Below are 20,606 nucleotides of genomic sequence, written 5' to 3' on the forward strand. Positions count from 1 at the left end.
GAATGAGAGATGTGCAAAAAAGTTATGATGATAAAGGAAACGTAATTGTTACCTGTTTGTTCGGTAAAAATGAGAAGCTAGTGCGACTTGGGTGGGGGAGGGACAGAGAGAAAGGGAATGCTGGGGCTACCTGAAGTTAAAGAAATACAACCACTGGGCTGTAAGCTGCCCAAGCGAAATATGAGATGCTGTTCCTCCAATTTGTATTTAGCCTCACTCTGACAATGGAGGAGTCCTTGGACTGAAAGATCTGTGTGGGAATGAGAAGGAGAATTAAAGTGTTTGGCAACCGGAAGGTCAGGTAGGTTCAGGCGGACTGAGCAAAGGTGTTCAGCAAAACGATCGCCCAGTCTATGTTTGGTCTCGCCGATGTAAAGAGTCCACATCTTGAATAACGGATAGATGAGGTTGGAGGAGGTGCAAGTGAACCGCTGCCTAACCTGAAAGGGCTGTCAGGGCCCCTGGGTAGACGCGAGGGAGGGGGTATAGCGACAGTGTTGCATCTTCTGCGGTTGCAGGGGAAAATACCTGGGGAGGGGGTGGATTGGGTGGGAAGGGATGAGTTAACCAGGGAGTTGTGGAGGGAACGGTCTCTGCGGAAGGCGGAAAGGGGTGGAGATGTTAAAATGTAGCTGGTGGTAGGATCTCATTGGAGATGGCGGAAACTTTGGAGGATTATGGGTTGTATGCGATGGCTGATGGGGTGAAAGGTAAGGACAAGGGGGACTCTGTCTCTGTTGCGACTAGGGGGAGGGGGAGGGGGAGCAAGGGCGGAGCTGCGAGGTACTGTGGAGACACGAGTGAGGGCCTTGTCTATGATGGGGGAGGGGAACCCCCGTTCCCTAAAGAATGAGGACATCTGGGATGTCCTCGTAGGGAACACCTCATCTTGGGCGCAGATGTGGTGTAGACGGAAGAATTGCGAGTCAGGGATAGTCTTTGCAGAAAGCAGGGTGGGAAGAAGTGTAGTCGAGAGTTTGTGCGAGTCAGTGGGTTTGTAATAGACCCCACTGGGTTTGTAATAGACCTCAACGGGTGGTGAGGACTCCTTCCCATAGAAATAGGCACGTAGGCGGAGACAACGGAAGAAAAGCTCTACTTTGTGGGGAATTCATTCGCACTTCTTCCAATCTAGTGCACTGCATTCCTGATCTCGTCTACAATGGAGAATCCCAATTCAGGTTGTGCGATCTCCACGAAGAATAATTTAGTTATTCTGTAAAGCCAGCCCTGAACTTTCAGTTGCCTGACAGTTTAATTAGGGGTCCCAGTCCCACTCTGACTTTTCCTGTGCCACAGTGTAATTCTGAGGAAAGGTAATGGTCTGTTCTTTAATTTACTTAACTTTAACATTTTAATTACTTTTTGACATGTGAAAGCAGTTATTTGTATGGAATCAAAGGTGAAAGGAAAGTATTTTCAGCCTGTTAAATAACTGTCGACTGACAGCAGTTAGGAATGATGCCAAGGAATGATATCGTCCATCACTCTTCCTTGCTGGTTCCTGTCTGAACCAGCAAGCGCCCATCAACCTTTGTTCATTCTCACCTGCTGTTGTCAGCATGAGTACACCTATGAATGCTTTTTTTTTGGTTTAGAAATACAGTGCAGAAATAGGCTAATTCAGCCCACTGAGTCCATGCCGACCAGCGATCCCCGCACACTAACACTATCCTACAAACACTAGGGACAATTTACAATTATACCAAGCCAATTAACCTACAAACCTGTACGTCTTTGGAGTGTGGGAAGAAACCAGAGATCCCGGAGAAAACCCACACTGATCACGGGGAGAACATACAAACTCCATACAGACAGCACCCGTAGTCAGGATCAAACCCAGGTCTCTGATGCTGTAAGCCAGTAACTTTACCACTGCACCATTGTGTCTTGGAGATAGATTTTAAGTAACTTTGTTAATTACTATGTTTAATTTTTCTACACATTTTTCCATGTTTTTGACCATCAACAGCACCAGTGAATGGCCACCAGGAGTGGACCAGATCTGCTGCCTGAAACCTGGTCATCACCAGTGGACCATGATGACTCGTGGATCAGCCCCAGTAGTGAGGCATCAAACTCAGCTCACAGGGCAGTGCACAGTAGATGACCTGCATAAGTCATGTCATAAGTGATAGGAGTAGAATTAGGTCATTTGGCCCATCATGTCTACTCCGTCATCCAATCATGGCTGATCTATCTCTCCCTCCTAACTCCATTCTCCTGCCTTCTCCCCATAACCTCTCACACCTGTACTAATCAAGAATCTATCTATCTTTGTCTTAAAAATATCCACTGACTTGGCCTCTATAGCCTTCTGTGACAAATAATTCCACAGATTCACCATCCTCTGATGAAAGACATTTCTCCTCATCTCCTTCCCTTCTTCTTCTTGCATATGGCGTGCACAGCCCAAAGTTGTAGGACAACTTGTTCTATTTGATCTTATTTGATTGTACACGCCAGGTTGATTGCATTTGTTGAAACAGAACGGACCACGTGAAGATTGCCATCTCCCACCCTATCTCCTTCCCTAAGAACGTCCTTTAATTCTAAGGCTATGACCTCTAGTCCTAGACTCTCCCACTAGTGGAAACATCCACTCCACATCCACTCAATCCAAGCCTTTCACTATTCTGTACATTTCAATGAGGTCCCCTCTCATTCTTCCAAACTCCAGCGAGTGCAGACCCAGTGCCGACAAACACTCACCATGCAGAGCAGCACAAGGGAATGAACACAGGTGGCGATCACTTTATGCCTAAACATATTCAATACCAAGCACACAGAGAATTTCACGTTCAATATAGTTGCTGATGAGGCGCGATGTTAAAGAGGTCATTGGTAGCAAGGAAGATAGAGCCCAGAGGCACACTCTACTCCTCAAGGTGATCCAATTAGCAAGAGCTTTGACAGGAGAGTCAAATCATCCTCAATCATTCGTGTGCAAGATTCCTATCGCAAGCTTAAACGCACTTCAGAATAATTCAATTAACTGATCAAAAAAACGATTTTGAGAGAAAAAAAAACACAAGATGTGGATCTATGCATGAAGACATAATCACATAATACAGAAATTAGGTGGTGGATATTGGAGTAGATAGGGGTATGGCAATATCAACAACACATGAACCACCATGCTTGTGCTCCTTGATGCAGTGGTATTTGCTTGTTGCGTCTGTTGTCTATGTTAGAAAGGATAGAGAAGGCCTGGGCTTTCAGTCAAGTTGAAGATGTGGTGCTTGCTGTTTGGGTCCCAATATCTAAGGTGGAAAGGGTTGAGAGATTGGTTAGTTCATATATTAGGAAATGGTTAGTAGTTCCACGATACCTCTACCTCCAATGAAGTAGATGGCGACCCTCGGACTATCCTCGATCAGACTTTGTGGGCTTTACTTGCACTAAGCGGTATTCCCTTATCGTGTATCTTTCCACTGTAAATGGCTCGATTGCAATCACATTTTTCCTGTCTGCTGACTGGTTAGCAAGCAACAAAAGTTGTTCACTGTACCTCGCTACACGTGACAATGAACTAAACTGAACTTACAGCACAAGTACTTTGTGTACTTGTAACAGTAATTTTAATAGTCCTCAATCTACCCACTGAAACTGTGGATGGGAAATGTTGGGTTGAAGAATAGCATCAAGGTTTATTGTCTGATGAACCCAGAGCATGCTCCGAGCTATGAGAAGCTTTCTTAATGGGACGCACCATGGGAATCAGTGCTTTGTTTCCTGGAGAAATAAACAGAAAGCCACAGAGGAATAGCAATCAGTCGAGGATGTACCAGATTCAGGCTGAGAGCCCTCAGCATTTCCAGGAGATAGTGCATTGTCCTGGATTTGAAACGGCAGATGTGTCTGCAGATGCTTGGAATTACCAGGGTTGCCAATGACAGATTATGCCATCTGCTACAGCCATAGATGTGGAGGCTTTGACAGGCCCACAGAGAAAAGCAAACAGGGGCACACTCCTTGCTGTCAGTGCCACCTCACCAGGCTTGATACGGGGGAACATAAACTAACTGCTGGAGGAACTCAGAGGTCGAGCAGCATCGACTTTTGACAAGGTACCATATGTAGGCTAGTCTGGAAGGGTAATGCACATGGGATCCAGGCCAAGCTTGCCAAATTGGATACAACATTGGCATGAAAATATGAAACAGAGGGTGGTAGTAGAGGGTTATTTTTCAGACTGGAAGCCTGTAACAAATGATGTACCATAGGATTTGGTGCTGGATTCACTGTTGTTCGAATATATTTACAATTTCGATGTGAATGTAAGTGGTAGGGTGTAAAGGAGTGGAGTCTGACACACTGTAACCTTTACTGAGTCTTTAATTAAGGCACATGTCACACACGTCCCAGTACTGACTGCATCTAGTCTTCAGGCGTACTGGAACAAACAGGGAGGAACAAGGGGAGGATATCACAGTTATACTGATATGGCTGGGTGTGGTTAGTGGTATTGAGGTAGCTACATTATAGGTTGCATGCATAAACCATCTACATCCTTTCCCTTGGAAATTTAAAATTGAAGTTATAACAGTGGCAGGGTGGTTATACAACACCTGCAAATCTAAACGAAATCACCGTAACGGACAGGAGGTTTTACAACCCGACCCGAGCGAGTGCGCATAGCACCCTCACCCTCCCCACCCGAAAGAAGAGGAGGAGGAGCAATATCAGCCGGGAAGGAGAAAGCCGGCGGAGACCCAACCGGGAATGCGGAAGGAGACCCGACCGGCACAGGCGAGCCTGGGGAAGGAGACGGGGGAGAAGGAGGAGAAGGAGAGCGGGCAGGGGAGGAGAACCCCGGAAGGGCAGAGGGAGGAGAACGCGGCAAGCGGACTGACCGGGGCATGCAGGGAGCTGAGGGGTAGTTAGTAGTGGGAGGCTCAAAATGCAACGGAGGAGCATAGGGGGCCGCAGGAGGAGGCTGAGGCTCGTTAACGGCCAACACGTGCTGGCGGCTACGGCGGTAGATGGTTCCTTCAAAGTCCACCAAATAGGATCTGGGTGAATTGTCCACCGCAACCACGGTTGCTAGTCGGGAGAATCCGGTGCATGCGGACGACCTGGCCAGGCAGTAGTGGTGAGAGCGGGCGGCAGGACTTGTCGTGAGAGCGGCGCTATACTTCATGCCTTTGAGCAATCCGTTGCTGGACGGCAGCAGGCTGGAGGACCTTGGGCACTAGGGATTGCTGGGCGATCGGCATCGGTGGGCGAAGAACGCGGGACATCAGACGTTGTGCAGGGGATCGCATGGTAGTGTCCCTGGAAATGTTACGAAGGTTTAGCAGACCCTGGTAGATGTCACCATTGGAGAGACGAGACTGCTCGAGCAAATTCTTGGCACTGCGGACAGCACGTTCGGCCAGGCCATTGGTCTGCGGGTATTCAGGGCTGCTGGTGTAGTGAGTGAAGTTCCACTTCACAGCGAAAGCTTTGAATTCTGCACTGGTGAATTGACGGCCGTTGTCGGTCTGTAAGCGGACCGGGGACCCAAAAGTGGCGAAGTGTCGGCGCAGCTTACTGATGACCATTTCAGAGGTGATAGCAGGGAGAAGGTCCACCTCGAACCAGTTCGAGTAGGAGTCGACCAACACTAGGTATTGCTTTCCACGCCATTCGAATATGTCCGTAATCAGCGATGACCAGGGCATAGCAGGGGCGGGCTGCTGCAGAAGTGGCTGGCGCTGCTGATGTGGGGCAAGAGTGTTACAATCAGGACAGGAGGCAACTCGAGCCTTAATGTACTTTGCCATGCCGGGCCAATAGTATTGTTCTTGGGCATGTGAGACAGTGGCATCGGCTCCGGGATGCCCCATGTGGGCCGCGTTGCAGTACAAGTCGTACAGGGAGGCAGGGACGACCACCTTGTGACCCTTGATGATGATCCCGTCCCGGAGCACTAGTTCATCTCGAACCAGAAAGAAAGGGTGGACACCAGCAGGCAGCGAGGTACGTTTGCTTGGTCACCCCCGCTGGATGACAGCTGCGAGCTGTTGCAGGTCTGGGTCGTTGGCAGTGTGCTCAACCAGGCACTGCAGCTGCTTAGAGGGAACAAAGTTGACATTGAGTACCTACAGATCCTCCTGTTCATAGGGATGTCTGTCGCAGGAGGACCGGGGGGCCCTGGACAGCGCGTCAGCCACATGCATCTCAGTGCCCCTCTTGTAAACGATCTGAAAGTCGAACCGCTGGAGCTGTAGCATCATTCGCTGGAGTCTGGCTGGAGCGATGTGGATAGGTTTGAACCTTCCGAAGGGTGTGCCAAAAGTGGTTAAGTCTGAGGAGTGTTTGTCTAGGGGTATTTGCCAGAATGAGTTCCTGGCTTCGAGAACAGAAAACACCGTGGCCTGACCGACCTGCGCAGCAACATCTTCTACAGTCCTCATAGGGTAGTGGGGACGTTTTATTGCCAGATTCAAATCTTTGGGGTTTATGCACACCCGTATTTCGTTCTTACCCTTCTTCATGGTGGCGACCATGGTGGAGACCCACTCGGTGGGATCGCTGACGGCTGCAAGCACCCCATGTCAACCATGTTCTTCAGCATGGCTTCGACCTTGCCCTTCATGGCAAATGACACCCTGTGTGGAGCACGGACCACTGGTACGACCGATGGGTCAATTGCGATCTTGTATACAAGTGGCAGCTTCCCCAGCTTATCATCGAAGAGGTCAGGGTACTCGGAGAGTGGATTCAGCATCACACGCACTTCGTGGACCGTACGGTCGAAAGACACCAGACCGAGATCCTGACAGGCCTGATTGCTCAACAGAGTCACATAGTCACAGTCAAGAATGAAAAACGACAGGTCAAGGGATGATTTCTGCAGCATACAGTGGAAGGTGGCCCTCCCCACAGGTGTTAGCTCCTCTCCCCCATAAGCATGCAATATGGAGCGATCAGCAGTCAACAGCTCATTATTTCTTATCTGTTTGAATAGGGATGTTGACATAACATTCACCTTCGCCCCCGTGTCGAGCTTAGCAGTGAAGGACTTGTTGTTGACAGTAATGAGCACAGAAGGATCGGGGAGGCGAGATCGGCCATGAAGGAGAGTGTAAACACTGGCATCTCCCATGGAATAGCTGGGCTCAGAGTCGAGGGCAGTGTCGACAGAAGACTGGGAATCGAATTTGTTATTAGCTTGCTGAAGGTTGTTTAAAACTTATCTAGTAGCTGAGGGAACGTTCCCATGGGAGCGACAGGCAGCTGAAAAATGGTTCATCTTCCTACAGAAATTGCAAGCTTTGCCAAATGCTGGGCACTGCGACTGCATGGAGTGGATATAATTGCAGTTGGGACACATCTTGACAAGCGGGACCCGAGGGGCATAAGTCGGCCGCGGCGTAGGGCGAAAGTTACCTTGTTTGCGACGGGGCATAGCAACACCAGTCAGATTAATGCCCGATTGTCAGATCCCCTTTGCCCATGTGGCGGGGCAACTACTTCAGCTATACGGCAGGCATGCATTGCCTGAGTCAGGGTGAGGTCCGGTCTTTGAAGCAGATCTGCACGTAGCTTCTGATCTAGCATGCCGGTGACAAGGATATCTCTGGTGAGCTGATCACGCATGGTCTCGAAACGGCACCGCTGAGCAAGGTAGCGCAGGTCAGCGATAAAACATTCAACAGGCTCATCAGGCTGCTGCTTCCGTGTAAAAAATCTAGCCCGCTCCAATATGCGGTTGGAGGGCAAGTCACAAATCTCCGCAAACTTGCGTAAGAGACATACCGGGTCATTGGCAGAATCCGCCAGCTCGACGACCTGGTCGTTGTCATCCAGGACCGCTGGATTATAGTTGAAAGCCTGAGCTCGTTTTATAGCATCGGGACCGGCAAGGTTCAGCAGGAGTGAGGCTTTGACCACATCAGGGTCATTTCGGTGCACGATGTTGATGAAGTGGTTGTAGTCCATCACAAAAATAGCCCAGCGTTCCGCAATGTCAGTGTCAAAGACAAGGGGAGAGGGCTTTCGGCATGAGAATGCCATGATGAATGGGGAATTAAACACTAGTTAGACTAGGTTTAGACTAGTTAGACTAGGTTTAACTAGGTTTAACACTAGTTAGACTAGGTTTAACTAAATAAAACCCAATAAACCCAATAAACAGGAGGCGCGCGTTTAACTTGCTGACACCATGTAAAGGAGTGGAGTCTGACACACTGTAACCTTTACTGAGTCTTTAATTAAGGCACATTTTACACACGTCCCAGTACTGACTGCATCTAGTCTTCAGGCGTACTGGAACAAACAGGGAGGAACAAGGGGAGGATATCACAGTTATACTGATATGCCTGGGCGTGGTTAGTGGTATTGAGGTAGCTACATTATAGGTTGCATGCATAAACCATCTACATAGGGTTAATACATTTGCTTTTGACATTAAAATTGCTAATATAGTACACGGTAAAGAAGGTTATCTACAATTACAAGAGATCTTCATCATCTGGAGCAATGAGCCGAGAAATGCAGTTTGGGTTTAATTCAGATAAATGCAAATTGTTGCATTTTGGTAGGATAAAACAGGGCAGGTCTTACACAGTAAATGGTAGGGCCCTGTGGAGCTTTATAGAAGAGAGAGACTTAGTTCCAAGTTCCATTAAGTTCGCGACCATTGAAGACATCTATCTGCCTCAAAAGGTCAGCCAGCATCATCAAGGACCCAAATCATCCTTGCCACACTCTCATTTCACTCCTGCCATCAGGAAGAAGGTATGGGAGGGAGTCTGAAAACCATGACCTCCCGGTTCAGGAACAGCTTCTTCCCAACAACCATCAGGCTACACGTGTGGGTTTAAACTAAATAGTGGAGGGGAGGGATTGAAAAATTGGGAGTATAAAGATGGAGTTAAAGGGGAAGTGAGTACAGGAAAAGTTACAAACGACTCCCAAATTAATGGGAAGGAATGTTCGAGAAGGGATAAGAGAGTAAAGGTCAGGGCCAATAGTGAGTGGTGTGAGAGGGGAGGTGAATACCAAAGTCAATGTGCTGTATATGAATGCGCGAAATATAAGAAATAAAGACGGACGAGCCTGAGGCTCAGTTAGAAATTGGCAAGTATGATGTTGTGGGAATTACTGAGACATGGCTGCAAGAGGGTCAGGGCTGGGATCTGAATATTCAAGGGTATATCTCCTATCGAAAAGACAGACAGGTGGGCAGAGGGGATGGGATAGCTCTGTTGATGAGGAATGAAATGCAGTCCCTTGCAAGGGGTGACATTGAAACAGGAAATGTGGAGTCAGTATGGATAGAACTAAGGAATTGTAAGGGTAAAAAGACCCTAATGGGACTTATCTACAGGCCCCCAAACAGTAGCCTGGATATAGGGTGCAAGTTTAATCAGGAGTTAAAATTGGCATGTAGTCAAGGTAATGCTATGGTTGTAATGGGAGATTTCAACATGCAGGTGGACTGGGAAAATCAGGTTGGTGCTGGACCCCAAGAAAGGGAGTTTGTGGAGTGCCTCCATGATGGATTCTTAGAGCAGCTTGTACTGGAGCCTACCAGGGAGAAGGCAATTCTGGATTTAGTGTTGTGTAATGAACCCGATTTGATAAGGGAACATGAGGTTAAGGAGCTATTAGGAGGTAGTGACCATAATATGGTAAGTTTTAATCTATAATTTGAGAGGGAGAAGGGTAAATCGGAGATGTCTGTGTTACAGTTGAACAAAGGGGACTATGGAGCAATGAGGGAGGAGCTGGCCAAAGTTGACTGGAAAGATACCTGAGCAGAGATGACAGTGGAACAACAATGTCAGGTATTTAGAAACATAGAAAATAGGTGCAGGAGTAGGCCATTCGACCCTTCGAGCCTGTTCCACCATTCAATATGATCATGGCTGATCATCCAACTCAGTATCCTGTACCTGCCTTCTCTCCCTTTAGCCACAAGGGCCACATCTAACCCCCTCTTAAATATAGCCAATGAACTGGCCTCAACTACCTTCTGTGGCAGAGAACTCCAGAGATTCACCACTCTCCGTGTGAAAAATGTTTTTCTCATCTCCGTCCTAAAATATTTCCCCCTTATCCTTAAACTATGACCCCTTGTTCTGGACTTCCCCAACATCAGCAATAATCTTCCTGCATCTAACCTGTCCAACCCCTTAAGAATTTTGTAAGTTTCTATAAGATCCCCGCCTCAATCTTCTAAATTCTAGCGAGTACAAGCCGAGTCTAACCGGTCTTTCTTCATATGAAAGTCCTGACATCCCAGGAAACAGTCTGGTGAACCTTCTCTGTACTCCCTCTATGGCAAGAATGTCTTTCCTCAGATTTGGAGACCAAAACTGTACGCAATACTCCAGGTGCGGTCTCACCAAGACTCTGTACAACTGCAGTAGAAACTCCCTGCTCCTATACTCAAATCCTTTTGCTATGGGATTTCTGGGATTAATACAGAAGGTGCAGGATAAGTCCATTCCAAAGAGGAAGAAAGATTCCAAGGGGAGTAGAGGGGCGACCATGGCTGTAAAGGGAAGTCAGGGACAATATAAAAATTAAAGAGAAGCAGTACAACATAGCAAAGATGAGTGGGAAGCAGGATGATTGGGTAATGTTTAAAGAGCAACAGAATTAACTAAAAAGGCAATACGGGGAGAATAGATGAGGTACGAAGGTAAGCTAGCCAAGAATATAAAGCAGGATAGTAAAAGCTTCTTTACGTATGTAAAGAAGAAAAAGTTAGTTAAGACCAAAGTTGGACCCTTGACGACTGAAAAAGGTGAATTTATGATGGGGAACAAGGAAATGGCAGATGAGTTGAACAGGTACTTTGGATCCGTCTTCACTAAGGAGGACACAAACAATCGTCCTGATGTACTTGTGGCCAGAGGATCTGGGGTGACGGAGGAACTGAAGGAAATCCACATTAGGCAGGAAACGGTGTTGGGTAGACTGATGGGACTGAAGGCTGATAAATCCCCAGGGCCTGATGGTCTGCATCCTTGGGAACTTAAGAAAGTTGCTCTAGAAATCGTGGACGCATTGGTGATAATTTTCCAATGTTCTATAGATTCAGGGTCAGTTCCTGTGGATTGGAGGGTAGCTAATGTTATCCCACTTTTTAAGAAAGGCGGGAGAGAGAAAACAGGGAATTATAGACCAGTTAGTCTGACATCGGTGGTGGGAAGATGCTGGAGTCAATTATAAAAGATGAGATAGCGACACATTTGGATAGCTGTAACAGGATCGGTCCGAGTCAGCATGGATTTACGAAAGGGAAATCATGCTTGACTAATCTTCTGGAATTTTTTGAGGATGTATCTAGGAAAATGGACAAGGGAGAGCCAGTGGATGTAGTGTACCTGGACTTTCAGAAAGCATTTCATAAGGTCCCACATAGGAGATTAGTGGGCAAAATTAGAGCACATCGTATTGGGGGTAGGATGCAGACATAGATAGTAAATTGGTTGGCAAATAGGAAACAAAGAGTAGAGATCAGCGGGTCCATTTCAGAATGGCAGGCAGTGACTAGTGGGGTACCGCAAGGCTCGGTGCTGGGACCGCAGCTATTTACAATACACATTAATGATTTAGATGAAGGGATTCAAAGTAACATGAGCAAATTTTCAGATGACACAAAGCTGGGTGGCAATGTGAACTGTGAGGAGGATGCTATGAGAATGCAGGGTGACTTGGACAGGTCGGGTGAGTGGGCAGATGCATGGCAGATGCAGTTTAATGTGGTTAAATGTGAGGTTATCCACATTGGTAGCAAAAACAGGAAGGCATATTATTTTCCAAATGGTGTCAAGTTGGGAAAAGGGGAAGTACAACGGGATCTGTTGTGTCCTTGTTCATCAGTCAATGAAAGTAAGCATGCAGGTACAGCAGGCAGTGAAGAAAGCGAATGGCATGTTGGCCTTCATAACAAGAAGAGTTGAGTATGGGAGCAAAGAGGTCCTTCTGCAGTTGTACAAGACCCTAGTGAGACCACACCTGGAGTATTGTGTGCAGTTTCCGTCCACTAATTTGAGGAAGGACATTCTTGCTATTGAGGGACTGCAGCGTAGGTTCACAAGATTAATTCCCGGGATGGCGGGACTGTCATATGCTGAGAGAATGGAACAACTGGACATGTATACTCTGGAATTTAGAAAGATAAGAGGGGATCTTATTGAAAATGTATAATTATTGAGGGTTTGGACATGCTAGAGGCAGGAAACATGTTCCCGATGTTGGGGGAGTCCAGAACCAGGGGCCACAGTTTTAGAATAAGGGGAAAGCCATTAAGAATGGAGATGAGGAAACACTTTTTCACACAAAGGGTTGTTAGTGTGGAATTATCTGCCTCAGAGGGTGGTGGAGGCTGGTTCTCTGGATACTTGCAAGAGTGAGCTCGATAGGGCTCTTAAAGATTACGAAGTCAGGAAATATGGGAAGAAGGCAGGATTGTGGATAATCAGCCATGATCACATTGAATGGGGGTACTGGCTCGAGGGGCCGAATGGCCTACTCCTGCACCCATTGTCTATTGTTTATTGTCTATTGAACATTACAGATACCAACTAAATTTCAAACTACGAATTGTCTTGGTTGCACTAGGGACTTTGAGCTTGTGATTTGTTTTTGCACCAATATTTAAAAAAAAATATATTTAACTTTTTTGTTTGTTTTATTATGTTTTCTATCGAGTGCTGTGTTTACAGACCTGTGGTGGTGCTGCAAGTATGAATTTCATTGTTTCATTTCGGCACATTGACAATTAAACACTCTTGATTCTTGCCAGACAGACAGGGGAAAGATCTACCTGTGGGATAATGTTTTCACACAGAAGGTATACATTACATGAAATGAGCTGACAGAGGAAAAAGAAGAGGTGGGAACAATTATGATATTTAAAAGACAGTTTTACTTGGATAGAAAAGAATTGGAGGAATATGAGTCAGGCACGGGCATGTGGGACTTGCATCATTAAACAACTCGAAGGTTGAGTCTACGACTAGAGGACATAGCCTCAGAATCAAAGGATGTTCTTTTAGGAAGTAGTTGAGGAGAAATTTCTTTAGTCAGAGTGTGGTGAATCTGTGGAATTTTTTTGCCACAGAAGTCTGTGGAGGCCGTCAGTGGATATTTCTTGAAGGCAGAGATAAATAGATTCTTGATTAGTACAGGTGTCAGAGGTTATGTGGAGAAGGCAGGAGAATGCAGTTAGGAAAAAGAGATTGATCAGCCATGATTGAATGGTGGAGCAGACTTGATGGGTCAAATGGCCTAATTCAACCCCTATCACATGACCTTATGTTCGGTATGAATGAGTCGTGCTGAAGGGTCTGTTTCCATGCTATTTAGTTCTATGACAGCATGAGGTTAAAGGAATTATTGATGGTTTGAGTCCAGTCCCTACACCAAGACCGAGAATAGAGAGGAAGAAAGATAGCCGATACAACGAGGGGAGAGGAGGGATGAGGCAGCGGCCAGTTGCCGATTGATGGACTGAGTAGGGGGTGAAGGTTGCTGAAACCAGGTAGATTCACATGTTGAAATAAGAACAGAAAATGCAAGAGCATTTCTGCAGGTCAGGCAGAAGAAGAAAACAAGCTAACTTCTCATAGTCATCGAGAGTCATAGAGTGATACAGTGTGGAAACAGGTCCTTCAGCCCAACTTGCCTCCACTGGCCAACATGTCCCAGCTACACTAGTCGCACCTGCCAGCATTTGGTCCATATTCCTTCAAACCTGTTCTATCCATATACCTGTCTAACTTTTCTTAAATGTTGGGGTGTAAGGAACAAACTACCTCCTCTGGTAAACAAAAGTGCTGGAGACCCTCAGCGGGTGCAGCAGCATCTACGGAGCGAAGGAAATAGGCAACGTTAAGGGCCGAAACCCTTAGGGTTTCGGTTCAAAACGTTGCCTATTTCCTTCGCTCCATAGATCCTGCTGCACCTGCTCAGTTTCTCCAGCGCTTTTGTCTACCTTCGATTTTCCAGCATCTGCAGTTCCTTCTTAAACTATCTCCTCTCGCAGCTTGTTCCATACACCCTCCACCCTTTGTGTGAAAAATGTTTACCCTCAGATTCCTATGAAATATTTAGCCCTTCACCTTAAACCTATGAAAAAAACTATTTTAGATCAATTACTTTTCATCAGAATTAGGAACATTTAGATAACCTTTACATGTTAAGGATTGGAACGTCTGTGACAGAGTGGATGACACAGACTGGTATCAGCTGAGCAAGGGTTGTGAAGCTTCGTAATGTCAGTTAATCTGTCTGGGGGAGGTGACAATAGAGGGAAAACAGAGCAGCCAGAAATTAAAAAAAAAACAAGTAAGCAACAAATGCTGGAACTGTGAGGCACAGAACACAGCAAATGGTGGAAATCTGAAATTCAGTTGAGACGGCATCATCAGTGGAAGCAGAAACATGATTAATGTTTCAAACTGATAATTTTTTCAAGGAACCGTGATAGAATAGAATAGAAAATAATGCCTTTTATTGTCATTCAAACAGCTTGGTTTGAACGAAATTGCATTTCTACAGTCTTAACTATTGCAAAAAAGTCCCAAGACCCACACATAACACACTTTACACAAATATCCATCACAGTGAATCTCCAACACCTCCTCACTGTAATGGAAGGCAAAAGTCTTATCTCTTCCCATTGTTCTTCTCCTGCAGTCAAGCAGTCCAACGGCAACGTCAAGGCGACTGGGGCTCCCGATGTTAAAGCCGCCGGTGGGCGATGGTAAGTCCCGCAGCCGTTTACGCCATGCCGGGCGATGTTAGGCCCTGCTCCAAGTCATTTCACCCAGAGATTCCAGCGGGAGAAGTTGCCGTTGCGAGAGCTCCGAAAAGCGGTCTCCCACCAGGGACCTGCGAGCTCCCGATGTTCCTGCGGCCGGAGCCTCCAAAGTTGGGTTGCAGCCGTGCGCCACCACAGCTCTCCCCGCTCTAAAGTCGGCCTGCTCCGCAATGGCAGGTCCGCAGACTCCGCGACTGGAGCCCTCAGGTTGGTTCCGGCTGGAGACCGCCGCCGGCTCCACGATGCTGCCTGACCTGTTGTGTCCAGCACTTTCAAGTTTTATTTTGGATTTATAACACCTGCAGCTTTTTAGTTTTCAGATTCAGGTGTCACCCTGTGTGTTGCGTGATCAAAGACAAAATTGTCCATTCTTTATTAGTGGCATGTATTGTATTATCTGATTTGATTGGATCGCATACAGAACAAACCTGTACACCTCAGTACCTTGAGTACCTCAGTACACGTGATGGTAATAAACCTAAACCTAAACCTAAGTGGGATTATTGCAGATGGGTTAAAAAATGTTAGCATGGACGTGGAGGACCATTTCTCTGCTGTACAAATCTATGACTCCAATACTGCTAATGGAGAAAGAAAAGCTGAGCCAAAATCATGGATGGATGACTCACAGCACAAATAGCTAAGGCAGAAAAAGCAAATTACCTAAAGTCAGAGAATTTGATATTGAGTTGGGAAGGACATTTGGCCCAATCTGCCTCTGACAGCTCTGCCCTTAGTGAAAGCAGTGAGTCCGAATTATATTTTCCCTCCAGTCATTTTTCCCTTAATTTAATTTAATTTTCCTTCATCCAATAATTCAATCTAATCCTGAATGTTCATGTAATTGCTCCTCTGCAACTACCCTTGAAAATAAATTCCACCGCCTCACTTCCGTGCAAAAAAAAAAAATATTGTAATTCCCACTCAAATCTCAGACAATGCATGATAAACTAGATATTTTTTTAAACTGCCTGCTGAGAGCACGTAATTGTGACACATTTGTATTATGGTCAAACATGCACTTACCACCTTCATTAAAAAGCAACCAAAAACATCGTTCCACATTGCAAGCTGAATATACTACCCTTTCATCATGATTTTTTTCTGAAGTACCCACCTGTGGTTTCACCTCATATTGCACATTCTCTGTTCACATTTCTGCAACGTGCAATGTTTTAATCATTGGGTTTTATGAGTCAGAAAGGCGATGTGCATGTTATAACCTCATAATATAGGAGTTAATCACACCGAACAAATACAAATGGTTAAATGGCAGTGATAAAGAATTTCTGCTTAACCTCTCATAAATCTAATTTAAAATTTCTTACCTTATAAACAGGACTGAAAGTTACTAATTAAGATGGCTTAGAGTTCCTATAGCAACATGGTTGCCATAGGAATAGAAGTGAATCATTCTGCAAGAAGAAAATATTCACACATCTATTGAAGTGTAAGGCAACAGGTTTAAATTTACTGCTGTTTCATATCAAATGTGGCCAAATGGTGTAAATTACCATAAAGCTCAGTCAACATTGCTATGCAGAGTGAAACCGCCGCAATGTTAAATAATGAGAGTATCGTACAGCATTTGTGACTGCTTTTTTAATCACAGGAGATGTGAGCGTCACTGGCAAGGCCAGCGATAATTGTCCAACTTGAGCTGCCCTTGAGAAATGACAGTCTTCTCAGCAAAATCCTTACGCACCACTGTTGGGCAGCAAGATCCAGGATTTCCAGCCATTGTAGCATGAGAGTGGTGTTATTGTTACCAGTGGGATGCAGTGGAAGAAGAACTGGAACCTACAGATAGTGATGTTCTTGTGCACCTGGTTGCCCCTGTGCTCTATGGCTGTTCCCTACATGGCTTTTTCACTACAGCCATTAGTCTATTAAACAACACAACCTCCAAATAAGCTTTGAACTACATAGACTATTATTGTTATTATTGCACTATTATTGTTTGTTAGTTTTTTATGTGTATGTGTGGATATATATATATATACATATATATATATATATATATATATATATATACTAGACCAAGTGGGACCCATTGGGTCCCAGCATCACACGGGAGAGCTGGTCACCCAACGGAATATTCCACCTCTCCATCAATTCCAATATTGTTGGCCAGTTGGGGGGGAGGGGGGGCTTTCTGTAGCGTTAGTATGGGTGTTGTGGGCCAAAGGGACTGGTTTCCAGAGGGCTAGTATGGACATTGTGGGCCGAATGGATTCTTGGGCTGGCAGCTCCGTCACTCAGACTTGGCAGCTCAGTCACTTCTGGCCTGGCAGCTCAGTCACTCAGGCCTGGCAGGCTGGCAGCTCAGTAACTCAGGCCTGGCAGGTTGGCAGCTCAGTAACTCAGGCCTGGCGGGCTGGCAGTTGAGAAACTGCCAGAAATTCTGCTGAAAACAGGTGACAGACTGTGATAGAAGGGGGAGAGGGTGGACAATTAATTTTAGACATTTTCATATTTTTTACAGATCACAGCAATGAAGGAAGAAATAGCGTGGATAACTGGAGCATTAATATGGGTGTTGTGGGATGAGGGGCTGGTTTCCAGAGGGGTAGTATGGACATTGTGGGCCAAATGGATTATTGGGCTGGCAGCTCAGTCACGGAGGCCAGGCAGCTCAGACACTGAGGCCTAGCAGTACAGTCACTCAGACCTGGCAGGCTGGCAGCTGAGAAACTGCCAGAAATTCTGCCCAAAACAGGTAACAGACTCTGTGAGAGAGAGAAGGGGGTGAGGGTGGACTGAATGGATTCTTGGGATTGCAGTTCAGTGAGTTTTGGCTGGTGGGCTGGCAGTGCAGTCACTCACGACTGGTGGGCTGGCAGTTCAGTCACTCACGCCTGGTACGCTGGCAGTTCACTCAGTCACCGATCCTCCCTTCACCCCCTCCCCCCCACTCTTCTCCTTGCCATTCCCCTTCCTGCCACGCATTCAGTGAGTTTATTAAAGTTTAAAATGTGAATGTCTTAAAATATAAGAACAATTTAAATGTTAAAAATGAGAATTATGAGGTTCTTTCTTGTTGTGTCTCTTGTTGTGTTCTGCTGCTCACTGCCTCTTGATGTCTATTTGCTGTTGTTAAAAAAGGAGACAATTTAATTATAGAGAGATTGAGCGGTCAAATTTTAACAAAGAAAATCTGAGAATTTATCTCAGAAGTTATCATTCAACGAAGCACACTTTTAATGACAACATTCTTGGTCGATGTTCCATCCTTCAGGAAAACTTTGACATTTTCCTTCACCTTTCCTCAGCTAAGAGCCACATATAGTTGTCCATGCTGAATTACCGGTTTGTCGAGGTACATCAACACCTTCTGCATTGTTTGTCCTTCTGTTTTATGGATCGTCATAGCAAAACTTGATTGAATGGGGAATTGGGTCCGCTGAAGGGGAATGTCTTCACCTTCTGTTAAATTGAGTGCTATCCTAGGAATGAGAACAATGTCATCTTTGAAGGTTCCCATGTTGATTCTTGCAATGATCAGATTATTGTGTAGCTTTTCAACAATCATTGTCATTCCATTGCATAGCTTTGGTGGTTCCAATTTCCTCATTAATATGATTGGAGATCCTTTTTTCAACTCCAATTTGTGTGGTGGCAATTCAGAGAGCTCGAGTGAATCGAGGAATTCTGTTGGGAAGTGAGTACCATGAGTTCTTTCAGTGACAGTATTGAAAGAAAAGTGCTCCTTAATGATTCCAGGGAAGCGTCTGATGCATGTAGAATTGATGCTTCTCCTGGTATTGTTGTGCGGAACCAAGGTACAATTGTTGGAGAATAATTCTGCAGGATTGTCAAACGTGGGATAAATGAAATCAATACAATCCTCCAGTGTTTCTGCTGATAGAAACATGTCTTGTGGGATTTCAATGTCATCGTCTTCATTCTTTAAAATCTCGTCTTTGCCAACTTTCAACAAAAATTGAGAATAGTCGCCTTCTCCCTTTGCCAATCGCATATTTGTGTGCAATTGAAACTTGGTGAAAAGTCTCCACAAGTAGGATTTCTTGAAGCAGGCATTTTCAACATCAGCATCATTTCCCCTTTTCATCACAGGAAGGAGTTGTCGAAAATCGCCACAACAAACAATAAGAATGCCGCCAAAAGGTTTAGTGTTGCTGCGGACATCTTGAAGAGTTCTGTCCGCCACTTCAAAGCTTTCTCTCCTAATTATTGGACATTCATCCCAAACAATTACTTTCCTTGCCTCATGAAATGTGCCGTCTTAGAGTTCTTCTCGATGTTGCAGAATGTATCCTCGGCCACTTGGATGGGTATCTTGAATTGAGAATGTGCAGTACTTCCACCAGGAATTAATGTAGCTGCTATGCCAGAGGATGCTACAGCAATAGTCACATCACCTTGAACTCTAACTTTGGAGAGGATCAAATTGGTGATAAATGTTTTTCCTGTTCTCCTGGTGCAACAATGAAAAACATTGAAGGGAGATTCCTTTTCAAGGAGTTGCACACCTGGTCATACACTGTTCTCTGCTTAGCATTCAGCAGAGGCTCATTCTCCTCAACAAACTGTTGTCGTTCAATTCTATCGTATTGCAATTCCTGCAGCAATTCTGGATTGTCATCATCAAGGTGCATCCTTCCATTTCTTGGTTGTGGCAAATTAAAGAATTCCATTATTTTGTTGTAATTCTCAATCCTCCGGACTCATTGAAGAATTTGTGCAAAACATTTTTTTGAGGCGGGTGCTGTCGGGGTGGGGTGGGTGGTTGCAAATGCCCTGCAGCAGAGGGAGGGGGACGGCTTCAGGCAGGGGCTCTCATGGGCTGATGAGGGAGGGGGGGTGTCCTGCAGCGGGGGATGGGGGCGGCTTCAGTAGGGGGCAGGAGGGGGAGCATCCTATAGCCAGGCGGAGGGCAATGTTTTGAGGTGGGGGATGTCAATGGTGGGTGGGTGGGGGGGGGCGATTAGAGACCTACTCATGGCCCCTGGACCCACTCACTGCCTTGGGACTAACTCATGGCCTCTGGACTGACTCACTCACTCACTCATGGCCTCTGGACTGACTGACTGACTGACTGATTTATGGCTTGTGGACTGAGTGACTTATGCCCGACTTCTGCAGTCACGCCCGACTTTTGTAAACTGAAAACTGTAACATCCACATTGAGGAACAGCTTCCTCCTGACAGCCATCAGGCTATTAAACATAATGAATAAGCTCTGAACTACAAAATACTATATTATTTGTACTATTTGTTTTTTGTTGATCACACACATCCTCCACCTTACACACAGACACTCACACACACAGACTCTCACACACACAGACACAGACGCACAAACACAGACACATACACAGATACACACAGACACTCACTCAATCACACACAGACACAAACACACAGACACACACACATACACGGATACACGCACAGACACACAGATACACACAGACAGACACATGCAGAGACACACGCAGAGACGCACGCACAGACACTCACACACACAGACTCTCACACACAGGCACAGACACGCACAGACACTCACTCAATCACACACAGACACACACACACAAACACAGATACACACACAGACACACAAAGATACACACACACACACAGACACACACAGAGACACACGCACAGACACTCACTCAATCACACACAGACACACACACACAAACACAGATACACACACAGACACACAAAGATACACACACACACACAGACACACACAGAGACACGCACAGATACACGCACGGACACACACACAGATACACACACACTGATACACAAACAGATACACACACACAGACAGACATACACACACACACACACACACACACACACAGAC

At 45.9% G+C, this 20,606-nt stretch overlaps 1 long non-coding RNA gene across 1 annotated transcript; it reads right to left on the minus strand.

Moving 5' to 3' along the window:
• Positions 1–10,668: 10,668 nt before the first annotated feature.
• On the minus strand, positions 10,669–20,236 carry LOC116980190. The gene is made up of 3 exons (XR_004413883.1): positions 20,201–20,236; positions 18,990–18,993; positions 10,669–10,679 (listed from the first exon to the last, which is right to left on the minus strand). It is a non-coding gene; the product is annotated as an uncharacterized LOC116980190 (long non-coding RNA).
• Positions 20,237–20,606: the final 370 nt, after the last annotated feature.

The sequence above is a fragment of the Amblyraja radiata genome, chromosome 13 (genome assembly GCF_010909765.2).
Source record: "Amblyraja radiata isolate CabotCenter1 chromosome 13, sAmbRad1.1.pri, whole genome shotgun sequence".
NCBI lineage: Eukaryota > Metazoa > Chordata > Chondrichthyes > Rajiformes > Rajidae > Amblyraja > Amblyraja radiata.